This window comes from Bombus pascuorum, chromosome 10, assembly GCF_905332965.1.
Source record: "Bombus pascuorum chromosome 10, iyBomPasc1.1, whole genome shotgun sequence".
NCBI classification, from domain to species: Eukaryota; Metazoa; Arthropoda; class Insecta; order Hymenoptera; family Apidae; genus Bombus; species Bombus pascuorum.
The window spans coordinates 10,497,963-10,515,675 of NC_083497.1; the positions used below are offsets into that span (position 1 = coordinate 10,497,963).

A 17,713-nucleotide genomic window follows, 5' to 3' on the forward strand; every position below is an offset into this window, starting at 1 on the left:
AGAAGGGCCGCTCGAGCGCTTTCGAGAACATAACGGAAGTAAAACGGCCGGCTTTAATTAAGCTTCGTTACGACGTCTGCGCGCTCCTTTCGTGGCAAATTCTTAGAAATTTTTAATTAAAAGTTACACCGGGCCGATGTCTTCGCGAGAGTTCGCTCACCAAGCAAAGAACCGTTCAAACGGAATCGCCTCGATGTTACTTCGATTAAATCCTCCGTTTTCAGAGGCAAACCACCGAATGATTCGCCCGCCCTTCTCGCAGTTTACCCACCTCGGTCTTTTCTTCTTTTCCTCTACATCGATCCCTGCATTTGGGTCACGCGAAAGAAATACGCCGAGAATTTCTTCCCTCGTTAGAAGAGCAACGCGAACGAGTAAGCCTGGATGGAGATACGACGTCGACAATCGTCATAATAGACCCGTCCCTCTTATCAATTATCAGTTCGCTCCTCATTATCCAAGTTTCTTATTCGCGCGCAACTTGGACGCATTTGTGCGGCGCTCGACTTTTCTACTCTAGCGGAGATATCGCGCTTCAGGAATTCGTTCGTTCGAGTGGCTCAGGGGTAAGTTTCGCAACAATGGCGATCTATATAGCTTCATTAAACCGGCGGCCATTCGTCAGGCCGAACGGCATCCGTGACGCCTCTGGACTCTCAACGAGCGAATTAGGGAGATTTACGGCGCTGGGACGTGACCGTGCCGCGTCTGGCTCGGAATGGACCGTATCCACTTTTCAGCTTGACCCCAGCGAGTTACGGCCCTGACTGTTGACCCCGGCGAACCGTCGTTCGTCTGGCAAATGGCGCTCGAATGTGAGAACGCGAAATCTGCAAGCTAGAAGAATCGTTTTAGAAAATTTCCGATATACAGCTTCAAGATTCTCTCTTCTAGATGCATAAAATCCAACCTTCCATTTTCCGCCATTCTTACGTCTACCGTCACGGTATCAGAAAACAGGTCCTGTTCAAGTCCAGCGAACTATGCAACCTGCAGAGAAACTTTCAAGTCGTTCTGTTCCTCTCCAACGGTCTTTCCCTTTCAACGAGCAAGAAAGCCGTCAGCAAACGCGTTAATGGCGAGAGACAACAAATATGTTCGGGGAGGGAAAAAAGAAAAAAAGAAAAAAAAACGACGGAAAATAGGAGAGATGGCTGAAACGTGGCAGCCCGACCGGAAAAGAATCCTCATTGTTTTAGTTTAATCGTGAGACGAGGAACCCGTTGATTCTCACAGGGAGAGCTTACGCTAGCCAACCGGAAGCCGGTATCGCGCGCGCGAGAGTTCTGACCAACTCGACCGTGTTCCAGAACGTTACTCCACTGCCGGACGAAATCCGGACCCAATCCCACGGTGTAAACGCCGCGGGGGTCCGCAACAGGATTCGCCGGTTCGAGTAACACACACTCGAAACTATTCCCTGCACGTACACGCGTGCGTCGGTTATAAATCATTAGCAGTGCCGACGATTAGTCCCTTGCGGAGGGTTGCAGAGGGGATGCGTCGCTGCAATGCGTGGCAGAAGGACGCCAACAACGACGCAGGGAATGATTATTACCGTGGCATGGTTCGTTTATAGGGAGGAGTGGGAGAGGGGGGCAAATTATTAGCAGACTCTGATTGGACCCACTTCCCTTCGGATGCTTCTAATGTACTAACGAGGAGATACGAGTATCGACGATTTAGGGCTCGATCGATCTCCGTGCCTTCGTTCTACGAGAATGTGCTTGGATTTCGACGAGCTGTCGACGATTAGCCAAGGATTAGGCAATTTACTAGAATTCCACCCCTTGGGATATTGTACATATTCTCAAGATATTCGACGACTGCAATTGAGCGAAAGATGTTAGGTCTTAGCTTGGCAAATTTGAATTTGATTTTATTTCAATATCGAGGCTAAACGTATTCCTTCACTGATTCGTAAATTAGAAAGTATTGCTTGTGACAGCATTGATTGATTCTTGTCATCTTCGTACGTACACACGAGGAAGAGGATATACGATAAATAATTAAAACGCAACTATATCTAAACACCTCGAAATTCATAGTTAACAAGTAGAGGGAAGAACTAGTATGATGTGGCAACAAATAAAGAGGAAAATCAAATTTCGTCACGGAGCTAAGGTCATGAATACCGCTCCGAGAACCAGCTTGCCAATGCTATGTAACGAACATGCGGGATTCGGAACGAGGGTGGAGGGTTGCATCCCGAAAAACCACGTGTTCTCGCAGACAACGATGATATTCCAACTATCCCACAGTGGTGAGTGGCGTTAGGGTAGCGTGACGTGTGGCCACCCCTGAGGTTCGTTTTCGCGAGGGTTGCTGCATCTCCTACGATTCTCTCTTCCTCTCTCCGTTTCTCACCCGCAATATGCTATTCTGCCCTCTGTTAGATAGCATATGCCTGGTCCCTTCTCGCACGGGTAATCCGATTTATTATATACGAGTTCATACGTCGGTATCGAGATTTTATCGCGATATCGATATCGGCAGCGCGGAGGCCAAGGGTGGATTAAGCTGACAACCATCCTCGGAAGGGATGCCACGAATTAACAGGCTTGTTTTACTCGATGCCTATTCCCTGCGACTGCTGATAACGATGTGTCCTGTCGTATTTACGTACGAGAACGGGGTGGCGAACCCCTCCACGTTGATTCTCTTCGATTTCAACGGAACAATAGATACGTCGAGTCGCGAAATCGCAAGGAAAAGCGACCAAAACAAGACTAGGAGAATATGGAGTGTTTCCGATGGAAAGTTTGGGGATGAAACGATCGTGTTTTCTTGCAAATCGTCCTGCGACGAGACGCTTTCTTCCGTATCATGGTCAACGGAGAAAGGCGGGGAACGCTGGCTGCGGTTCTACTACTTAGTGGCTAGAAGGGTTAAACACGGGGCGACGTGAAATTATTCTCTCAATTAAGCTAAGACGCGGCAGTCCGGTAATGCGTTAATTAAATCAAGACGACGAGCGTGCGAAAAATAATTAAGGCGACCAGCCGCAGGACAAAGGACCACGTCGTCGTGGCCTGTAGAACACAGAAAGCCGGTGCAAGAGGGAGAAGGGAAAGGAAGGGGGGTAAAAGTCTCCTGCGTTGCTCTACCGTGTCGGTTTGACGGGTTGCTAGTTGTCGTTTATTGTCCTGTATGGTTACGTGCACGCGAAAATAACCAGGCAGTACACGGCGACGTCGACGAGGTTGACTACGAACGAGGACGAGGACGAAGAGGCCAGCGAACGCGCCACGCCTTTCCCAACACGGCGATGGAAGAATTATCGGCGCGATGCAATTAGACCGGGCTAGAATTAAATTAATAACAATCGTGACACCGGCTATATAAGTAAAATTCCCTTTTGAACGCGTTATTTTAATTAAAAGGCAACGCACGGCGCGGATACGCGCGCATGTGCCCGCAAGCGGTCGCAGAAAAGGAGAAAGTTCGCCAGCGCGGGAACTTTTATTCTTCAATAAATTATTTTTTATCGTGTCCGCATTGTGCCGCGATTTTATGGTCTCGCGTTGTTCGGATAAACGAGGCACCCCGGGCGCCCCCCAACAGCCCTGAACATGTAAAGTTTCAATTTTCGTTATTTAACCTGTGGTACCCGGCTTTTAACGACATTTTATTAATAACGGCCAGCCGGGCGGAAACTTTCCGGCTTCATGCCCTCCTCCGCCTATGCGAATGACTCTTTCAACCCCCCCTCCCTCCACCCTCTATCGAAAAAAAATAAGTCGTTAATAATATTTTTCGTCGGAAGGCGAGCGACGAAAACCAAATGCCGCTAAATACACACCGAGAATCGGTTTGTACGATCGTTGACAAGAGAGAGGAGAGTATCAGCGAGAGAAGTGGTCCTGTATGAAATTCAATGGTGTTCCTGGCGGTGTTCTCGACCCTCCCCGTGAAACGCGTCCCCAAAGCATGGCCACAGATTCACTTAGCACCAGTTAACGCGCACGAGCTTCCCTTCTCGCTCGTTCACTCGCTGAAAACTATTTACCATCCTTCTGATCCCCCACCCTATGCAACGTACTTCACGTCACCACGTGGCTCAGTCGACCCTAACGTCGTAAGAAGGGGGACACACCCCCTCGCCACACAATTCACGCCCTGCCGTGCATTCTACAATGCCACATATAGACTTTGTAATAGCAAAGTGCCTTCCAATTTTTAAACTACCCTCCGCATCGTAATAATAAACTAATTTCAGTCGCCCCCCGAAACTAAACGCTGCGATTTAAGTCTCCCGACTGTCTCGCAGTTGCCCCATTTTTCTTCATACCTCGTACATCATAGATACCGAAGAGTTTCAACAAAAAAAATGTCAACTTCCATATAAATAGATCTGCTCCGTTAAGAAAGCCAGTATCCTAGGCGATCTTATCGCGATCTCAGAAACTATCTACCGTGAGAAATGGCCTTGGAGAACCCCAGGAACCAAAAGGGGCGACACGACTCGTACAGGCGTCAATCACACACCGCGCATATATTTACTAAAATCGCGTTCCCGGTGGCAACCGTTCTCCTCGTCCCAGTATGTGGCATCTATCAGGCACCGAAACACACCCCCAAGGAGACGCGTACCCCTTCCGAAGCAGGATGCTGGTTAAATAATGGGCCCTGAAGGGAGGGTACGACGTGTCAACTGCCTTGACAGTGTTCTGACATTTCCTGGATCGCATACACCCACGCACATTCCATCCTGGAACGTTCGCGCTCACTTCTACGCTGAAAGACGCGAGACATTTGTTGAGAGTTGTGATAAAATTGAAAAAAGGGCCGAATCTAAATTCGCGCGAGCCGAATTCCGATCACAAATGGAATTAATATCGAGCTTTCTCTGCATAAACAAACAGTCCAAGGGTGGTCGCGCAAAAGGGGCGCACGGACGTCCAGAAAACACGCACCGAAATTCCATTGTACCCTGTCGGAGTATCGGTTTACAGAGGCAGAGGGGGCAATAAAGCAGTCTGAAAAACGGAAATAAAATTTCCATCTGCGCGGAGTCGACGCGCGCCAACGAAATTACTAAAGCGATTAAGACAATGCGATAGGGGAAGATTGGAGGGGCGTAAAATTCGATTCTACCGGCTGTATACAAAAGGAGGGGCCCTTGGCTCCTAACGTCATACATCCGCAGAGAAGCCACCCCTCGAATAACTGTGCGAGCAACCCCCCTGACCCCTGTTCCCCGGACGACCGCGACATCGCCGCCGCACGACTCGTTTACACGAACAATCGCGCGTTTTCTACGAACAAAAAAGCTCCCGTCGACCTGTCCAAAGTTGCTGCGACAACAACTGTCTTGTGACGCGTGGCGGGGGTCAAAGGGCACGGACGTTCCTCTTCGTTACCGCGATTGTGAGAACGGAACTAACGCCAAAGCTCGACAACCTTTCCGTTATAAAAAAAAGAAAGAAGCAACTATAGCACTTTTGCAGTTTTATTTGTCACTTTATTTCGAAAATGCTGATGTATTTTCAGGCGCAATAATATAGCGAGAGAAAGTATTTCGAAGAGAAATTCCTCAAAAATTTAAATAATGGTATCGAAATGACACTATCTCGTGTCTTTAATTTGCGCGCAATTTTTTAAGCGACGCGCGTCGCAATTTAATTGAAAAGCAAGAAATTCTAAAGAGATTCATCGAAGGATCGAAAAAGTCGAGAAGAGCGCAAGTAGAGAACTTTAGGAAAATTCAGAATTGTTCCGGTCAGAGTTATCATCATCGTTGTCTTCCTTTTATTTTATAAAATCGCACCGCGTGTCTAGATACTATGAAGTTAACCGATGAATCGAGTAGAACCTCATTGCTCCTTAACTGAAGAACCACGCTGTTTTCTCCTCTTACGAGCTTCGATTCGCTGAAAGACCCTTGCCTCCTCCGTTGAGCGATTTAAAAGGATGTTCGTCAGGTCATAAAGTTCGATAGAATGACTCGGACGGATTTTATCGCGCGCTTTAGAGGCCCGATCACGAGAACGTCCCCCTGAGGACGATGTTTTAGACTTAGTTTAAAGTATCCCGACTGGTTATTGATAGGCCTCGCGACGCTATCACGAGAAGTGACCCGAATCCGTAACGGGGAATCGAATGGGGGGTCACGAGAATCTATTTCGCACGAAGCGAAGGTCACGCCGTAAAATTTTCTCCAACGACGAAAGAAAGGAACGGCAGTATTCTCTACCAATTTTTAATTCGATAATCCTATGCATGGAAAATTCACTTTCCTAATTACGATAAATTGCTGCTTTGATTTAATGGTGGTACGACTCAAAAAACACGATCTTCGTAGGAGACGCGCTTTAAAATTTACAAAGTATTCGTGAGCCATTTCGGCGACGTTACGAGGCTACGCATCATCGACACGAGATACGCCATTATTCGCGGAAGCAGTAGAACCCATCGTTTGTAACGTCACAAAACACCCGAGGACGAGCCAGTGTTGTTATAAAACTAAGCTCAGGTTGACAGCGACATAAGTAATAATTTTGTCCTTTGACGCAAATCCGATGCAATTATAAATATATCGTTTTACAGGAGAAAAGCCTCGTTTGGAATAAAAGCAAATCTGAAATCTTTTTCGCTATCGAGGCGAAGCAGCGATGTCAACACCGTGTCGTTGAAAGTATCTCGAATCTGTTCAAATTACCCGCGTACGCGTTTTCGTCGCTACATTAATCAATTCGAAGACAAAAATTTAGAATACTCGTGAAAATAATATCAATACCAATTAATAAACTTGAGAGTGAAATTCAGAATTCACCTGCTCGATTTTACTAAAGCGATAGCAGCTATTGAAAACGTTGAGTTTCAGACACAGCGTTAATTGAGGAAGCTCAAGAATACCGCGGATGTGGAAAAATCTATCCTTGCTAAACAGAAAAGAGGGAAACGGACGTGAAAAGGGTTGCAACTAAACAATTTCGATTCACGTGTCGACGAACCGTACACCGGCGGCCAGCCAGTATCGATAACGTCGAGATGACGGATTGTAACAGAGCATAAAACCCCGTCGTACGTTCTAAAATAATAATCAGCCCCGGGGGTGCTGTTGGTGGCGGCAGCCAGGAATAATCAGGAATTCCGGTCGCGTCCAGGCTGTCGCACGAGGCGCCAATCATGCCAACATTCAGTCGTACGACGTGCAACGGTGTTACAGCCGAACCAGAGGCTGGTAGTAGACACACACGAGTCGAAAGAAGAGCAACAGAGAGAAAGGCCGGAGCTACCGACTCGATCCGCGAAACTCACCAATTATTTGGCCATTCGTTGGCAACGTGCGCCAAATCTACAAGTGTTTACCCTGCACTCTACCCCCTCACGGTCTCTGACACTACTGGTGCAGAGGATTGGGTGAGAAGGGAGCGAAGGGTCGGGGGATGGTGGATTTCATCGGGAGGTTCTTGCAGAGACAAACGGGCGTCGACGGAGGTGGCAAAAAAATCGAGTAAACAGTGTAAGCCCGGGAAATCGCTGATTTCTCGAAAAGAAACGAGAAAACAAACCGGCAACGAACGGAGGAAAAGAAAAAAAAAAACACAGATCGAACGTTCTGTTCCTTTCCGCGATCGACCAAACCCCTGCTGTCGTACAAACGAAACGATTTTAATTGGATGACAGTAATTGTTCGACAAACTTTTCTCCGTCGCCGTGGATTTTCCTCAGGTTCGTTTAAATTTATCCATTGTTCACCTGTTCTTCGCTAACAAATTTACCTGTGTTTACCTACTCGCTGTTTCGTCGATGTTAAGAATTCAACTGCCAGTGGGGAGGCGACTCTCGATTGTCCCCGCGGAGACAAAAGCGAGCAACGGGGTAAATCTCGCTTAAACTCGCTGATTAGTTACTCGATATCCTATGGACGAGGCATTAGAAACCTCTGACGAAACAAAGATAGAAAGATCCTTTGACGTTTCACAGAAACCATTCTTCGACTTGAACCGATCCTAATTGGTCCACGATGATTAACAAACCGGAGGCAATTCCGGCGACGAATTTTATTTCGCCCAGCCACGGAAATTGTTGGTTCGACGATGCGGGTCAAGCTGAATCAGCTTTCGGCGCCACGGAAAAAAAAAGAAAATAGAAAAAAAGGGAAAAAAGAGAAGCTCGACGTCGTCGTAGCGTGGGACTGGGGGGGTAGAGTGGGTGGAAAGGTGTCGAGGGTGTTACGGCAGCCAGGTTGCTGGCACGAATACATCGACGAAGGTTCTCTTACACATAGGAACAAGAAGCGTAGGGGTGGTTCTGTATCTATACACAGAGAGCGACAACTCTGGAGAGCCAACGAGTGGCCGACATATTTTATAATTGATTCCGGCAAATTCGATCGTCGATAATGACGTGTAAACACTAATTACGCCGCGGTGCCACTAATTAGTAGCTGCCGGGGCGACCTAGCCTACGCCTAGTCCCGGCAGCCGGGTATTAATTAATTAGAACCACTCTGGTATACGCCGGTGATTGCACATGGCGCGTCACACTCTGCCATGGATCCTCGAGAAGCGGCATCGAGGCAACATCGTCGGTGCTCCTAATTGCCCCAGTGACGAGCCAGATGGTAAAACTTGCTCGATACCTTGCCGGTCAATTGCCTCTAATAACACTTAATCGATGATATAACGTAGACGAAACGTCCACAAAATCGCATAACACGAAAGCGTATCATACTTATCTCCGTAATTAATTCAAAGGATCTAGCAGTGCTCGTGAACCAGTTCCCTGGATTTTTATTATTATCGCGAGAATAGTTACGTCGGGATGACGTTCCATCAACTTCGTGGCTCACTACGAATCACACCGTTCTTCGTTCTTAAAATCGAAATTAATTGATAAAATGAAGCTTCGCGGGGTGCTGGGAGAAGCCTTAGAACACACGAGCTTCCTCTCTGGAAACCTACGACGCTCGACGACGCGCGGGTTAAAAGGAGCTAGAAAAAAAAAAGTGGAATTAGGGAGAACGAGGCGGTAGAGAGGGAGAGTAGAAGATCGAGGCCGAAGTGGAAAGCAGGGAGAAATAAAGAAGAACGAAGATCCAAAGGAAGTTCGGGCTGCTTGCCGTCGTCGGCTCTTTGACTGATGATTGGCAATCGGTAAGCCGATTACGAGGCCGAGTGAATGTGCTCGCCGGGCCGAGTCTGGCCTGGTCCAACCCTGAGCTTCCGTGCTTTCGCTTGCTTGTCTACGCTCTATATATCCCTCGCAACCACCCCCGTTACCGCCAACGCCGCCCCTTCGGCCTGGAAACCAGCCCTCGGTGATCTCCTTATTAACCGCAACCCGGTAATTGCGATCGACGAGCGATTACGCTGCGCCTCGCTGGCTGCCCTCTGCGGCTAGGATTAGGCAGATTAGTCGTCGGTTATGCCGCCGGATAATTGATTGCACCCCGACAGCTTCGCGGTGCAATTAAAAGCGGCCGGCTTCTCTTATGACAACTCACCTGCTGCTGATCGAGTCCCTCCATGTCTCGCACTGATTAAGTCACCCAATTTCAAACAGGGACGAAGCATAAAGAGTAGTTTTTCATGCTATGCTTCCTTCAAAGTAATCGGACTTAAGTCTTAGAGGATCTTTTTTTACAGGGGAGAAACGAAAATTCCAAGATTTAACTTAACGAAGAGAATTTTATAATCGTGGAATCTGATGGCCGAGTTCATTAGGATTACCGGTGTCAAGAGATTGCTAATACACAGGTAACATTACTATTGTTTTTTACGTACTTGATATCTTACATTATATTGTTGGAATACAACGATATTTCACGCATAGGCACAAACACTCTTACATAGACACCTACACAGGCATTTGAACAGGACACTTACACAGATCATACTCATTACCGTATAGAGAGTGGGGTTTAAAATATTTAAGGGATCATGGGTCACTACCTACGTCTATTCTGAGAGTAAGTAGCCAACAATCAACAATCTCCGTACGTTGTTAATTAATTATATCACTCGCTTATATACATCAGCTTCTGTAGTTCTGTATAATAAATATCACTGAATATTATTTCAACATAATATTGTGTCTTCCACAAATTATTAATCTTAACTTTAAGGCTAAATTCTAACATATATGTATTTAATATTCTCGACAAACGTTTTTATAAGCGATAGAAAATCGCTCGACGAAGCTGTAAATTAAAAACGAAGAAAAATAATGGTGTGAATGAAAAAAGTAGGTAGCACGTTGTACTACGATTTAACCGCATTGGTTTCTATATACGGAAATACGAATGAAAATAAATCTGAATACGAAAGGGACATTTTTCTCCTATTGAATGTGCTACTTCAAAGCGCTATATCATTACCTACTTATTCATGAATCTGCTATTAATTCTAAACCGACCATCGTTTCATAGTTAATATAAACTATTCTGTCACGATGGGTATATATCATTCCCGAAATTCGACGAATCACGAGTAAGCGAAAATCCGAAGAACGCGAAGATTAAGTATTAAAGATTAGCGAGCGAGATAAATCAAGAAACGACCGTTCGATATCAAAGTACGCAGCGAAGGTGTTGGGTGAATAACGGCGTGTCCAAGCTATGGCGAGCAGCTTCCGAATATAAATGGAGCAGGTTGCTCCGCGAACAGCTCGGAATTTTTTCCTCCTCGTGCCGGCACGGCGATTATTCCCTCTCGATTTCCTCCCTTAATTTTTGCCATCGAGCAAAGAGAGCACGACCACGACGCCGACCACATATTTAATACGACGGTCGACACGAGGGGGGCGTGTGTACATCTGTCAATGCGCCGCTCTGGACCTTGCAATTTAAAGGGGGTGTCGAGGGGGCGTCGAGGCGGGCTTGAAGGCTTGCTTGAGTTATTGGAGGTTGTCAGTGCTAGCTTCTGGTGCCAGGAACACGTGCTCCGATTTCGCGGTAAATCGCCGCCTCAACCACTACTAACCCCCGGTCGATCGCCTCGATCGACCCCTGCTTCGCAATCCCCGGCCTCGATTCTTCCTCTGACGACGAGCCGAGGTGACGGAAAAAAAAAGAGAGAGAGAAAATTCCTCATCCCGCCAACTTTCACGCGAGGAATAATAGAGCCGGACGAGAGGCGTGGGATTAGAAAAAAAAGAACGGTCGAAAACGCGTTGCTGGCCAACCAAGAACCGATAGCACCTCATCCAGTGGGTAAATTATAGAGAGTAAAAGAGTTCGATTTTCAGATCGAATTCTCCCTTCTTTTTCTCCCCAGTGGAGGAAAATTGATGCCGGGAGACGAGGACATATGTACCGATGCTCGAAGGTATTTGAATACTTGCTTACTTTTTTTAGAGGTATTTTAATCATAGAATTACGAATAGAGGGATCGGATTGCAACGATTTTATTTGTTATAGTCGTCAGAGTTAATGTAATGATGTATGATGACCAACGATAACGTACAATATATCTCTTTGCGCATCTGCCAGATTCTTCGAAACTCTCATTCTACATGTTGTTCACTTTACCTGTTACACATATTTCTCTATTTTTCTATATTTTTCTGTAATTACGTGGAAGAATATTTCCAAAGTATCCTGATGTATCCTGATCTGGGATGGCACATTTTCTCGTATATAAATAACTAAATAAGTAGATCTCGAATAATTTATCGAAAATGTTAGTAAAATGTTAGTAAATTGAATAGTAGTTTCACGGCGGTGTTTGCTTTTATCATTACAGTGAATCGAAACTACGCCACGAAGATTACGCTCATCCCTTCCACGAAATCACTATACCCCACCCTTCGTGCAAATACGAAATGTTTGGATAAAAAGCAATATGTACTCGAGCCCGCATACCGAGGCATTTGTGGCACGAAAGCGCGCGGTAACACGAAGCACGCAATGTTTGGCCTGCTAAAAGTCCTCGCTGCCATCTTCTACGTCATCGAGGACAGCACTTTTAAAACGCGACACGACACGTGTCGCCGCTCTAAAAAGGGTGGCTCGCTGTGTACAAAATCAAAAGGGCGGGTTTAAACACCGCCTGCTCGGATTCGCACGGTTTTCGGCTCGTTAAATCGATCGGGATGTCTCCTCGCTCGGAACAGTCTGATTAAATTTGTCTCATTCTACTTTGGGCCAACTAAAAAAAGCTGTCGAGTATTAAACTTCACCGTATGTCCTTTGTGCGTGGATCCTTCGAGCCTTCTTTTTGGATATTTGCACGTTCAAAAATTAAAAGCTTTCGATTGCAGAGTTTAGTTTGGAAGCTTCGCGATTACTTGCGTATCGAAACGTTAAAGAGTTCGTCGACGAAAAGGAATTGGATAGAATTCGAACATCACGGAGAAACAATTTTCGTCGCGTCGAATAGCTCGATATGTTTCGCTGTTTAATGTGGTCTGATCCGATTTGTCTCGTTCTACTTCGGTCTGTCCGATTCCTAATGCTGTCATACGATTTAAATTATATGCCCCACGTGTGCGTGGATTCTTCGACGTTCCTTTCAGCCGAGTAACTCGGTTTTTCCTGTCTGAAGACGAATCGATATCGAAAAGAGAGGAAACTGGAACGTATTCGGCAAGAATCGAGGAATAATCGATGGAGGATGTTTCTCAAGGGTCCACGATGGAGATGACGAATGGGAGCGTGACTACTCGGCGGAAGTTTTCTGGAAAAAAAAATCATGTTCGCCCATAGAAGCACCCTTCTTGTCTATTCACTCGAGTTGCCCTTCGCCAGCTTTATCGATTTCTTTTCATCGCGATACGAAAATAGTTTCGAGTGGCCCGACGGAACTCGAGGGCTTCTTAAGGCCGACGAAAGGGTGTACTTCTCAGTGACAGAGAACCCAAAATGGCGTCCTGATACAGGAACACCAGTGGAATGGCCATACAAGGAAAATGCATTAAATTCCTCCAATTGAAATAACGCCGATGAAAGAAAAACACGTGGAAATCCAAACGTCTGCTTATATGTATAAATAAGAAGAAGGTAGGAAAAGGGGTTAGAATTACATCGATGAAATAAATCTTCGAGATCAGCAAACAGCCGAAATTTTTCACGCGACGATCTTACTAACTGATCGACTAGCGATTCTCAGTTAAAAATACAAAAAAATATCGCGAGAAAACTTAACGACCTGCTCACGTGTAAGCAACGAAACGTTAGAAAACAATCAAATTTTCCTCGATCAAACACATTATCGAAACGAACCGAAACGTTCAATGGAAAGATCTTACCACCTGGATCACCGTAAAATACCAGTTGAATCTTGATTCCTGGTTAATCCACTGGCAGGCAAGGTAGAAGAAAAGCGGCGAAAATGTAAGTCGGTCTGCGAACGTTAATTAACAAAAGAATAACGTCGGAGAAGAAGGGAGTCGGTGGTGAGGTGAACGCAAACAAGAAAGCGGAGAAAGGGAAAGGAGAAGCGAAGGAAGGGGAGGGGGCGATTGCAAGGAGGAAAGAGAGAAGAAAGCGACGAACAAAGAGCACGCGAAATTTATACACGCTCCCGCACAATGTCAATGAACCTTTCTAGCCGGGCCGTGTACGTTGCGTTCGACAAAAAAGCAACGCAACAGAGGCAAAGAGCCGTGGGAAGAAAGAAGAGAGAGACAGAGGATGTTTTAATTGGACCAAATAACAAACTGTGATTGTTAGCGACAATCAAGCCGGTCGCGCGTTGCGCAGGACCGTGTCGACCAACGCCAGTGCCCCGTCGCTTAGTGGGATCGTTTTTCGTCTTTCTGTCCCGCGGTTCAACCCGCTGCCTCGTAATGAATCGCAAAGCGGTTTTCTTTCTCATTCTCTAACCCCGCGATACAGTCTCGCTCGACTGTGGTTGCGTCGTTTGTTTATGCGCCAACCCTATTTTTCCACCAGAACCAGAATCAGAGAGAGTGAGGGAGAGAGAGAGAGAGAGAGTGAACTCTGTCGAAAAGTTCTGAAACGTGCTTATTGTATAGGCAATTAAATCCTGGATAAGGTGGTTGCGAAACAAGACTCGAGCTTGGTAGCATACCAGGTCAAAGTTCGATGGGATGATTTAACCGAGGGAGCGGTTAAGAGTAATGACTGCGCGCAATAATGCGGTCAGGCATTTTACGAGCATTTAAACTGTGGAACAACTAGAGATGATTCGTAATTAAATCGTTGGACATTGCGTAATTTACCGATCGTCTTCGTGTCTGCCGATTTCGTTAGAGCCAATTGGCAGAGCCACTTAGAGAAATCATAAATTCTATAAAAATAGTACGGGAGATTTGCAATCGCATTAATTTCGAGCGAAATATCTGAACGAACACCCGGTAGATTATGTGGCCTGGCGTCGCTCCTATTGCGTAGATCGGGGAAGGATTTTAATACGAAGAAAGCCGCGAGGTAGGCAAGCCTCATAAATACAGTTTATCCGGTGGCACGCCCATCCACGCTCATTATTCCGAAATATCTCATTCCACCGGCAGCGCCAGCCCCGGCATCGTGCTGCCGTGTCGCCAGATTTAAAAAAGTCTTATCTGAGACACGGTGAGAGACAGAAAACGGGGGAAAAAAGGCAGGGACGAAGAGAGACTGAGAAGAAGCCTGAACGGGCAGGAGATTGGAAATAAGAAGGAGAGACGAACGCGAGAGACCGTCTACACGGTAACAGAAAGGAACTCGCCGTGGGGGAGAACGCGGTGGAAACGTTAATTGTCCAATAAAGTCGAGTTACGGCCGGCAAAAATATGCCGTTAACGGCCTCGTAAGGAGACCTGGAAATGACGCGGAAAGACGTTAGCCCGCGCTTAACTTTCCCATCCTGTCTTCTACCTCGAAAACCTTGTTATCGGATCGTCAATTTTTTTATTTCAATTCGAGATCGGCGAAACCTACACGTATATACAGCCTAAATGCCATTACACAGGCTGTTGGTGGATTTTTTTATTGTTTTCGATATATTTGGCGAGGAAAAACGAAAGGACTTCGGTTTGTCTGGCAATCACGCTCGCATTCAGCCTGTCTCCCGATAATGGCCGCTTCCACGAGCTGGCGTCTCGCAGGATCAAAATATTTCAATCCAAGGAGTCGTGGCTCGGTGACACAATGGCGGCACGTGTTAATGGGATTAGTCGGGTTACCATGGGGGCATACAAGAGAGACACGAGGACGAGGCCAAAGTGTGTGCCCACGCACGTATCCTATCCTGTCAGGATGTGCCTCGAGACCGTACAGCCGGAGAACCGAGAGAACAGGGAGCACCACCGCTACACCTTTACATAATCCTCATATTTATAGATATTTGTTACGGCACTTCGGACGTGGCACGCATCAAGCGATAAAATTTCATTGCTCTGGTTGCCTCGCCGATGGAGAAAAACAAAGTTAATCGCAGAGAACAAGATATGGGGTGAGAAGAAACCGTGAACAATCTTCTTCTCCTCCGGACAATGGTATCACGTAAGGAAATTGCGAGATCGTAACTTTCACCTTACGTTGACAGAATGCGACAAAAAATAGCTTATAAGAAAGCTTAGAAAAAAAATTTCATCTTAATCTATATGAGATTGAAAAATGAAAATCTTTTATTAGATTCTACGAACGGTACTAAATATGTCAGATTGTGAAAAGAGTTTCGTAACAAGCCAAATCAAATATACATAACATTTTACGATACGAAGACGAGTATTGCATGAAAAATACCGTATTCGATAGCATGCAGCGTTTTGGTTAGTGAAAATCAAATTCACAGAGTTAATTAAAAGGAATCTTCGAGGCACAATAAACATTCTCCAATCTCTTCAAGATATTCTCTCAGGACGAAGCGACGTCGAACAAGACTCTTGAAAAGAAACTAAGAGGGAAGAAGAAGAAAAGGGAACGAGAAAAGACTCGGACGTGAAGTAAGAAGAATTCCTCGTGAGACGGACGGAAGGAAGATGCCGAGGAAAATGAATTCAGTGTCCCCGCGGCGTGGAAGGTGAACATCTATACAAGACTCCCGGGAACAGGATCGGCCGGGATTATGATTATCCTTGCCGCGAGAAACGAGTGATTTATCCTGTCGCTGTCCTCATTACTGCTCCCGGTCACATAATCCAACCTGCTGCCACACCCTACTGACCGTTCGTGCATAGATTAAGGCACGTCCATATCGGCGTAGGTGCATCCTGCGGGTTGTGTAAATTAACCAAACAGCGCGTGGAATATTTAGCGTCGTTCGTCGTCCTTTTCCTTATTCCTATCCGCGAGCCATTGTTCCAACAAAATTTATCGTAGTTCGTCAAAGGAGAGATCCTATAGTTTCCAAAATCATCGCTCGATCGAACATAAAAATAAAAGAGAAATCTTCGTTTTAACTGAATTCGCTGATAACAAAGAATAGATTTCCCGATGAAATTTCACAATTGAAATCAACCACGACTTATCCATGTGTCTTTCCTGTGTAACGACGTATATTCCATGGGGAGGGAGGGGGAGAGGGTAAAAAAAAGGCGGACCGTTTAAACGAGAGTAAAGGCAAGTTTTGCCTGCGATGCTCGCCGACTGGGAAAAACCAGAGCGATACGAGGCGAGTTCGCGCGTGGATGGGCGAACCGTACGGCGCGAGGGATGAGGGAAACGGAACGGGGTAGGTGGACGGGATTTTTACGGAGAAGAACATAAATATGGGGTATTATTCTCCGGAGCTGGTCGGTCGGCTGGCTGTCCCTCTGATTTATAGACTCGGCTTGTGAACACGGCTGCCGGTATTTTTATTTAAATTTAATACACTCCACTTGCCGCGCGGGGGTGTATTAGGCAGCTTTAATAAGCGGCCATGTACGAGTAAATATGTAATACTCGCACGCGCGCTGCGTGAGTGCTACTGACGATGATAAACGGCCGAATTCTCTTGACTTTATCCTCTAACAAGCTGAATCCTAAACAAAAGTACCTCGGCCGCATGAATGTTCGTCCCATGATGTTCGTTGGAAAAGCAATTTCATCGACATTTCCGATAAAATAATATTTTAATATGAATATTCCAAGAATTATATATAGCTGATATTACATTATACCAAGTATATGAAAAATCGACACGCATCAAAAACTACTTCGTCACGATATATAGCAGGGTATCGATGTCTGTCGGACGCTAATTCTAGGTTAGACTGTGTACAGTTGAGCTCTTGATATGTACATACGCTAAGTCGATCCTTCTCGCATGATGGATCGAGCTAATGTAGCGTATTACGCGTTTACGCAACACGCAAACAGAATCGGTTCGCGTTGATCCTAAGCTCGTGGCGCAGGGTAAGGGCGACCGTGGGAGAACACGCAATGGGTGCTTCACCATGGTACGCAGGTACATCTATAATCGGGGGTTGCTTGCACGAGGTCCCGAATGCTTTAATTCCTGACAGACCTCTTTCACAGTCTTTCGCCAAACTACGCTACTTCCTGCTACACGATCGTGAACAGGACGACTCGGAGAGAAATCGACACTGACGCGCAACTTTCGAGTATATTACCGCAAACGAAACGCCGCACAAGCAACAAACCCTAGCGTGAAAACGAAGAGACAGGTGTCGAGCAAAAGGATACCCTTTATACTTGGCTATTTCGCTAAAAAGACAGATACCCAATACGCGCGATTTTACCTTTTACCAACGCCACCAGCAAACAGACCACCAACACTCTGACCAACGTAAAGCTTCCATCACGAAAGAAAGCAGTGATTTTCATGGTTTTTTTCAGGGCTGTCGCTTTTACCTAGACTCGAACCACGAATGG

At 46.1% G+C, this 17,713-nt stretch overlaps 1 protein-coding gene across 7 annotated transcripts in view; it reads right to left on the reverse strand.

Annotated features, from left to right (window-relative positions):
- LOC132911461 (transcription factor Sox-2) overlaps positions 1 to 17,713 on the reverse strand; it is a 360,539-nt gene that overhangs the window by 247,674 nt on the left and 95,152 nt on the right. The window lies entirely within an intron of this gene.